This window comes from Hemitrygon akajei, chromosome 2 (assembly GCF_048418815.1).
Source record: "Hemitrygon akajei chromosome 2, sHemAka1.3, whole genome shotgun sequence".
Taxonomy (NCBI): domain Eukaryota; kingdom Metazoa; phylum Chordata; class Chondrichthyes; order Myliobatiformes; family Dasyatidae; genus Hemitrygon; species Hemitrygon akajei.
This window is the reverse complement of record NC_133125.1, coordinates 194,481,700-194,489,184: the sequence shown is the minus strand read 5'-3', so window position 1 is coordinate 194,489,184 and position 7,485 is coordinate 194,481,700.

Below are 7,485 nucleotides of genomic sequence, written 5' to 3'. Positions count from 1 at the left end.
ACAGAGGAATGGGATTGCGTTTTGGGAGCTAACCTGGGCCTAAAGCAAAATTCCAGGCAAATAATCCAACAATCTTCTGCTGTGATCTAATTTATCTGCCCACAAAATCTGGGGCATTATTGGAAGTGCCAGCATTTACCTCATCTATAATGCCTTCCTGAATCTCAATGCCTCAGCAAGCTTTTTCAACGGTGGTTATCACACAGGTGGGAGTGGCCCGCAGGGAAGGCCTGACCGGGAGAAGATGGCTGACCTCATTCCCTGGAGGGCGCCAACGAACTAGATGGCTATTGCGTCAACCTCAATCAAAATCGCTGCTTTCAAACACAGATCCTCCACGTTCTTGTGTATGCCATCTAAAACGTTGGCTAATAACTGCAGATGCACAGTTGAGTGTACCCCGCAGGTTGCATCACGGCCTGATGTGGAAACACCAATGCTCAAGAATGAAATGCCTACAATAATGGTGAACTCAGCTCAGAGCATTACAGGCAAAACACTCCCCACCACTGAGTTTACCTACAAAGAGCGCATCCACAAGAAAGCAGCATCTATCATCAATGATTCCTATCATCCGGGCAAGGCTCTTTTCATGCTGTTACCAACTATAGTGAGGCGACCAGAGCTGAGCACAGTACTCCAAGTGGGGTCTGACCAGGGTCCTATATAGCTGCAACTTTACCTCTCGGCTCCTAAATTCAATTCCACGATTCATGAAGGCCAATGCACCGAATTGCCTTCTTAACCACAGCGTCAACCTGCGTAGCATCTTTGATTGTCCTATGGACTCGGATCCCAAGATCCCTCTGATCCTCCGCACTGCCAAGAGTCTTACCATTAATACTATATCCTGTCATCATATTTGACCTACCAAACTGAACCACCTCACACTTACCTGGGCTGAACTCTACCTGCCACTTCTCGGCCCAGTTTTGCTTCCTATCTGCCAGCCCTCCACACTATCCACGACACCTCCAACCTTTGTATCATCAGCAAATTTACTAATCAATCCCTCCACTTGCTCATCCAGGTCATTTATAAAAATCACGAAAATTAGGGGTCCCAGAACAGATCCCTGAGGCACACCACTGGTCACTGACTTCAATGCAGAATATGACCCATTTACAACCACTCTTTGCCTTCCGTGGACAAGCCATTTCTAGATCCACAAAGCAAATTTCCCTTGGATCCCATGCATCCTTATTTTCTCAATAAGTCTTGTATGGGATACCTTATCAAATGCCTTGCTGAAATCCATATACACTGCATCTACTGCTCTACTTTCATCATGTGTTTAGTCACTTCCTCAAAAAATTCAATCAGGCTCGTAAGGCGCGACCTGCCTTTGAGAAGCCATGCTGACTATTCCTAATCATATTATGCCTCTCCAAATGTTCATAAATCCTGCCTCTCAGGATCTTCTCCATCAACTTACCAACCACTGAAGTAAGACTCACTGGTCTATAATTTCCTGGGCTATTTCTACTCCCTTTCTTGAATAAGGGAACAACATCCACAACCCTCCAATCCTCCGGAACCTCTCCCGTCCCCATTGATGATGCAAAGATCATCGTCAGAGGCTCAGCAATTTCCTCCCACGCCTCCCACAGTAGCCTGAGGTACATCTCCTCTGGTCCCGGTGACTCACCCAACTTGATGCTTTCCGTAAGCTCCAGCACATCCACTTTCTTAATATCTATATGCACAAGCTTTTCAGTCCACTGTAAGTCATCCCTACAATCACCAAGATCCTTTTCCGTAGTGAATACTGAAGCAAAGTAACTCATTAAGTACCTCTGCTATCTCCTCAGATTCCATACACACTTTTCTACTGTCGCACTTGATTGGTCCTATTTTCGCACGTCTTATCCTCTTGCTCTTCACATACTTGTAGAATGCCTTGGAGTTTTCCTTAATTCTGCCCACCAAGGCCTTCTCATGGCCGTTTCTGGCTTTCCTAATTTCATTTTAAACTCCTTCCTGCTAGCTTTATAATCTTCTAGATCTCTATCATTACCTAGTTTTTTTTTCAAGATTTACATGGATACTACTGCGTTGCATTATTACTATTATTATATTTTTACTTGCACAGGCTGTCGTCTTTTGCACATTTGATGTTTGTCAGTCTGTATTTTTGTGTAGTCAGTATGCTGATGGTGGAACATTTCTGTTGATGGGGATCAAGGGAAGGTGGCGCTGAGATGCAAAACCGCCATGAGCTGGTGTAGAGGAGGAATGGACACGAAGGGATGAATTCACTCTACAGTGAGATGAACTGTAGCCGTATAAACATTTAAATTTAACCTTTGGCTGAAGAGCTACCCTGTGTTGCAAACTACATTTCGGTACTCGATGTGATCCTCCAGATAACGTGGTGAAAGTGAGGATTGCACGACTCAATGGCTCGAATTTAATATTTTGAGTGCATGGACTCAGGGCAAAGTATGCTGTAATTCAGTAGTATTTCACTGCAGTTTTCGCAAGTGGTGCGGTTTGAAAAAAAAAGCCACTTCGTTAAAAAAAAGCAAAGAATGTACTGACGCAAACAGATTATTGACAAATCTGGTTGAACGCCCAATGAAAGATGAGCAAAATTTGTTTGCTTATGAACTTGGGGAGATAGAGCCTGCCCTGAATCTGTGCTGTAAGTGATACGTATAGGACAAGCTGTTCGTTCTTGTTTCACTGCTGTCAATATCCCTGAGTATGTCCTTTGCATATGAACTCGGGTTCAACCGATCAAAGTAAAACGGTAATGAACTTATAAATAACGCTGACACCAACATTAGCTGCTCGTGCCGCTATAAAAGGCATTCAAGACACTCAATATTATTTAAAATTGAGGCCCATAAATGTTGCCTGACCTGCTGACTTCATCTAGTTGTATGTGTTTAATATCATATTCAGTACACAAGTGTAAGAGGAATGGAATAATTGTTACTTCAGATCTAGTAGAGCTCGAAATTCCAATGAGATTTGGCGCTCTGGCAGCACGACGTTATAAAGTTCGTGGCATCGGATTTCGGGGTCCCGGCGTCCTCTGTAAGGAGTCTGTACATCCTCACTATGGAATGCATGGTATTTTTTTCCAGGTGATCCAGTTTCTCCCCACAGTCCAATTTTACTGGTTAGTGGCTAATTGATCATTGTAAATTATCCCATGACTAGGTTAGGGTTAAATCGAGAATTGCCGGGAGTTACTGTGCGGCATAGCTCGAAGAGCTGAAAGGGTCTATTCCGCACTGTATCTCTAAATAAATGAATACGATAAAGAGCCCAATAACAACAAAAATAATAATACAATAAAACTTTATAAATATATAAGATGTCTTTTATACATAGATCGATAAGGTGACGCTAGGCATAGGAGTGAGTGTATGTACATAAGGAGAGTGACAGGAAATAATAAAGTAGTGGTGATTGGGGGTGTAGAAGGGTGGGTTCATGGTGGAAGTGTTAATCTGTCTTACCACTTGGAGAAAGTATCTGTTTTTGTGTCTGGTGGTCCTGGCGTGACGTAACCTCCTTCCAGACTGGAGAGGGACGAACAGTCGGGAGGGGGTGATCCGTCATTATGTTACTGGTACATTTCGTGCATCTTTCTGAGGGTACAGTATATTCTTAGTGGCAGGTAGGGTGCTGACATGATAGAACCACAGAAACATAGAAAATAGGTGCAGGAGTAGGCCATTCGGCCCTTCTAGCCTGAACCGCCATTCAGTATGATCATGACTGATCATCCAACTCAGAACCCTGTACCTGCTTTCTCTCCATACCCCCGATCCCTTTAGCCGCAAGGGCCATATCTAACTTCCTCTTAAATATAGCCAATGAACCATCCTCAACTGTTTCCTGTGGCAGAGAATTCCACAGATTCACCACTCTCTGTGTGAAGAAGTTTTTCCTCATCTCAGTCCTAAAAGGCTTCCCCTTTATCCTTAAACTGTGACCCCTTGTTCTGGACTTCCCCAACATCGGAAACTATCTTCCTGCATCTAGCCTGTCCAATCCCTTTAGAATTTTATATGTTTCAATAAGATCCCCCCTCAATCTTCTAAATTCCAATGAGTATAAGCCTAGTCGATCCAATCTTTTTTCATATGAAAGTCCTGCCATCCCAGGAATCAATCTGGTGAACCTTCTTTGTACTCTCTCTATGGCAAGAATGTCTTTCCTCAGATTAGGGGACCAAAACTGCACGCAATACTCTAGGTGCGGTCTCACCAAGGCCTTGTACAACTGCAGTAGAACCTCCCTGCTCCTGTACTCAAATTCTTTTGCTATGAATGCCTTTTGTACTCAAATCCTTTTGCTATGGGGTTGCACCTCCCCTTTTCCTAATCGGCCACCATTCAGGTAATAATCTGTTTTCCTGTTCTTGCAACCAAAGTGGATAACCTCACATTTATCCACATTAAATTGCACCTGCCATGAATTTGCCCACTCACCTAACCTATCCAAGTCACCCTGCATCCTCCTCACAGCTAACACCGCCGCCCAGCTTCGTGTCATCCGCAAACTTGGAGATGCTGCATTTAATTCCCTCATCTAAATCATTAATATATATTGTAAACAACTGGGGTCCCAGCACTGAGTCTTGCGGTACACCACTAGTCACTGCCTGACATTCTGAAAAGGTGTGTTGGGCAGTTTTGACTACCCCTCGTGGGGCTTCCTGACCGAACTTACTTGCTTGTGAACTGTTCTCTTACACATGGCACTTATCCTTGCAAACAGGACAAATGCCGCACCTACCCCTACATGCCCACCCTCACTACTATTGATGGCCCTAAGCAGTGCCTCCCGCTGAGGTGACACCACGCGTGAGTCTTTTGGGGTCATTTACTGTATCGAGTGCTCCCAGTGTGGCCTCCTATATATCGGTGCCACGCCATAGATTGCAAAAGGCCACTTGAAGGGCACCTACGCTCCTTCTGGCAGAAAAACCGGGATCTCCCGGTAGCCAACACACTGCCGAGACGAGGCCACTCTCACATTGGAGGAACAACATCTTACAATCCGTCTGGATAGCCTACAGCCTGATAACATACACATCGATTTCTCCAAATTCCGGTAACCCCCCCCCTCACTTTATTCCCCCCCCCCCCACCTGCCCATCACTTCCCTCTGATGCTCCTCCTCCTTCCATTTCACCAATGGTCCTCTACACTCTCCTATCAGATTCCCCCTTTTACAGCAATATATAAGACCATAAGACTATAAGACATGGCAGCAAAATTAAGGCATTTGGCCCATCGAGTCTGCTCCGCCATTCAATCATGGCTGATCCTGTCTCCCCTTCCTCAGCCCCACTCCCTGACCTTCTCCCTGTAAAGATTGATGCCGTGGCTAATCAAGAGCCTTTCAATCTCCCTTTAAATACACCAATGACCTGGCCTCCATCGCTGCCTGTGATAAGAAATTCCAGATATCTACTACCCTCTGGCTAAAGGATTTTCCTATGCATTTCTGTTTTAAAAGGAGGCCGCTCAGAAATAGAGGCTGTGCCTTCTTGTCCTGGACTCTCCCACAATGGGAAACACCCTTTTCATATTCAACTTTCAACTTTTGAAAGGTTTCAATGAGATCCCCTCATCCTTCTGAATTCCAATGAAACAGACCCAAAGCCATCAAACGTTGTTCGTATGATAACCCTTTCATTCCTGGAATCATCCCTGTGAACCTTCTCTGAACCCCTTCCAACGCCAGCAAAGAGCCCAAAACTGCTCACAATACTCAAAGTGAGGCTTCGCCAGTGCCTTATAAAGCCTCAGCATCACATTCCTGCTCTTGTATTCTAGACCTCTTGAAATGAATGCTAACATTGCATTTGCCTTTCTCACCACCGACGCTACCTGCAAGTTATAACCTTTAAGGTGTTCTGCAGAAGGACTCTCAAGTTCCTTTGATCTCAGATTTTTGCATATTCTCCCCATTTAAAAAACATTCCGCACATTTATTTCAACTACGAAAGTGCAAGATCATGCATTTTCCAGCATCGTATTTCATTTGCCACTTTTTTGCCCATTGACCTAATCCAGGTCCTTCTGCTGCCTACCTGCTTCCTCAACACTACCTGCCCCTCCATCAATCTTTGTGTCATCTACAAACTTGGCAACAAAGCCATCTAATCCATCATCTAAGTCATTGGTATGTAGCATAAAAAGAAGCGGTTCCAACCCCTGAGGAACACCACTAGTCACTGGCATCCAACCAGAAAAGGACCCTTTAATTCCCACTCACTGTTTCTTACAAGTCAGCCAATGTTCTAACTATGCCAGCAATTTGCTTGTAATACCATGGACACTTAACTTGGTAAGCAGTATCATGCATGGCACCCTGTCAGAGGTCTTCTGAAAGTCCAAATACACAACATCCACTGCATCCTCTTAATCTATCCTACTTGTAATCTCCTTAAAGCATTCCATCAAGTTTGTTAGGCCTGGTTTCACTCAGGGAAACCACGCTGATTTGGTTCTGTGTCACCAAGTACTCCATAACCTCAGGCTTAAAAAATGACTCCCACATCCTCCCACATCCCACAGTCTAAATGGCCTATAATTTCTTTTCTGCTGCCCCCCTCCTTTCTTAAAGAGTGGAGTGACATTCCGCACAGCAGTATTTCTTTCGCTAATCGACTTCCTAGCCCGTTACTTCACCACCACCCTACTCCCGGTTTCACTTATCATCCACTACCTTGTACTTCTTCCTCTCCTCCCACGACCTTTTTACACTGACTTCTAATCTTTTTATTCTAGTCAGGCAGAAGTGTCTGGACCCAAAGCGTCGACTATTTACTCTTTTCCATAATTGCTGCCTGCCTTGCTGAGTTCCTCCAGTATTTTCTGTATTACTTTGATTTGCAATATCTGCAGATTTTCTCTTGTTTATGATTCGCCTCTTACACATGCCTAACATTTCCACCCACCCCCGACAATGATATATACTATGCAGAGTTTACAGTAAGCAATTAATCGAGTTCTCAGTATTCTCAAGAGGGAGGGTGAGCAGCCGGATGTCGTGGTCCATTTAGGGACCAATGACATGGGTAGGAAGAGTGAGGAGGTCCTAAAAGGTGAGTTTAGGGAGCTAGGTGCCAAGTTAAAGGACAGGACTTCCAGGATAGCAATCTCAGGATTGCTACCAGTGCCACTTGCAGGTGGGTTTAGAAATAGTAAGATAGTGCAGATCAACACGTGGCTGAAGACATGGTGCAGGAGGGAGGGCTTCAGATTTATAGATAATTGGGCAGTTTTCCAGGGAAGGTGGGACCTGTTCCAGTTCCATCTGAACTAGAGGGGGACAAATATTCTTGCAGGTAGGTTTGCTAGAGAGGCTCCAGTGGATTTAAACTAGACACGAGGAGGGAGGGGAACCAGAGTGTAGGAACAGATGTATGGGAGAAGGAAGAAAAAGAAGACAGTAAAGTTCTTTGTACTGTTAGAGATAAACAGAGAGGAAGAGGTGGATAATTTCTTAAGTTCA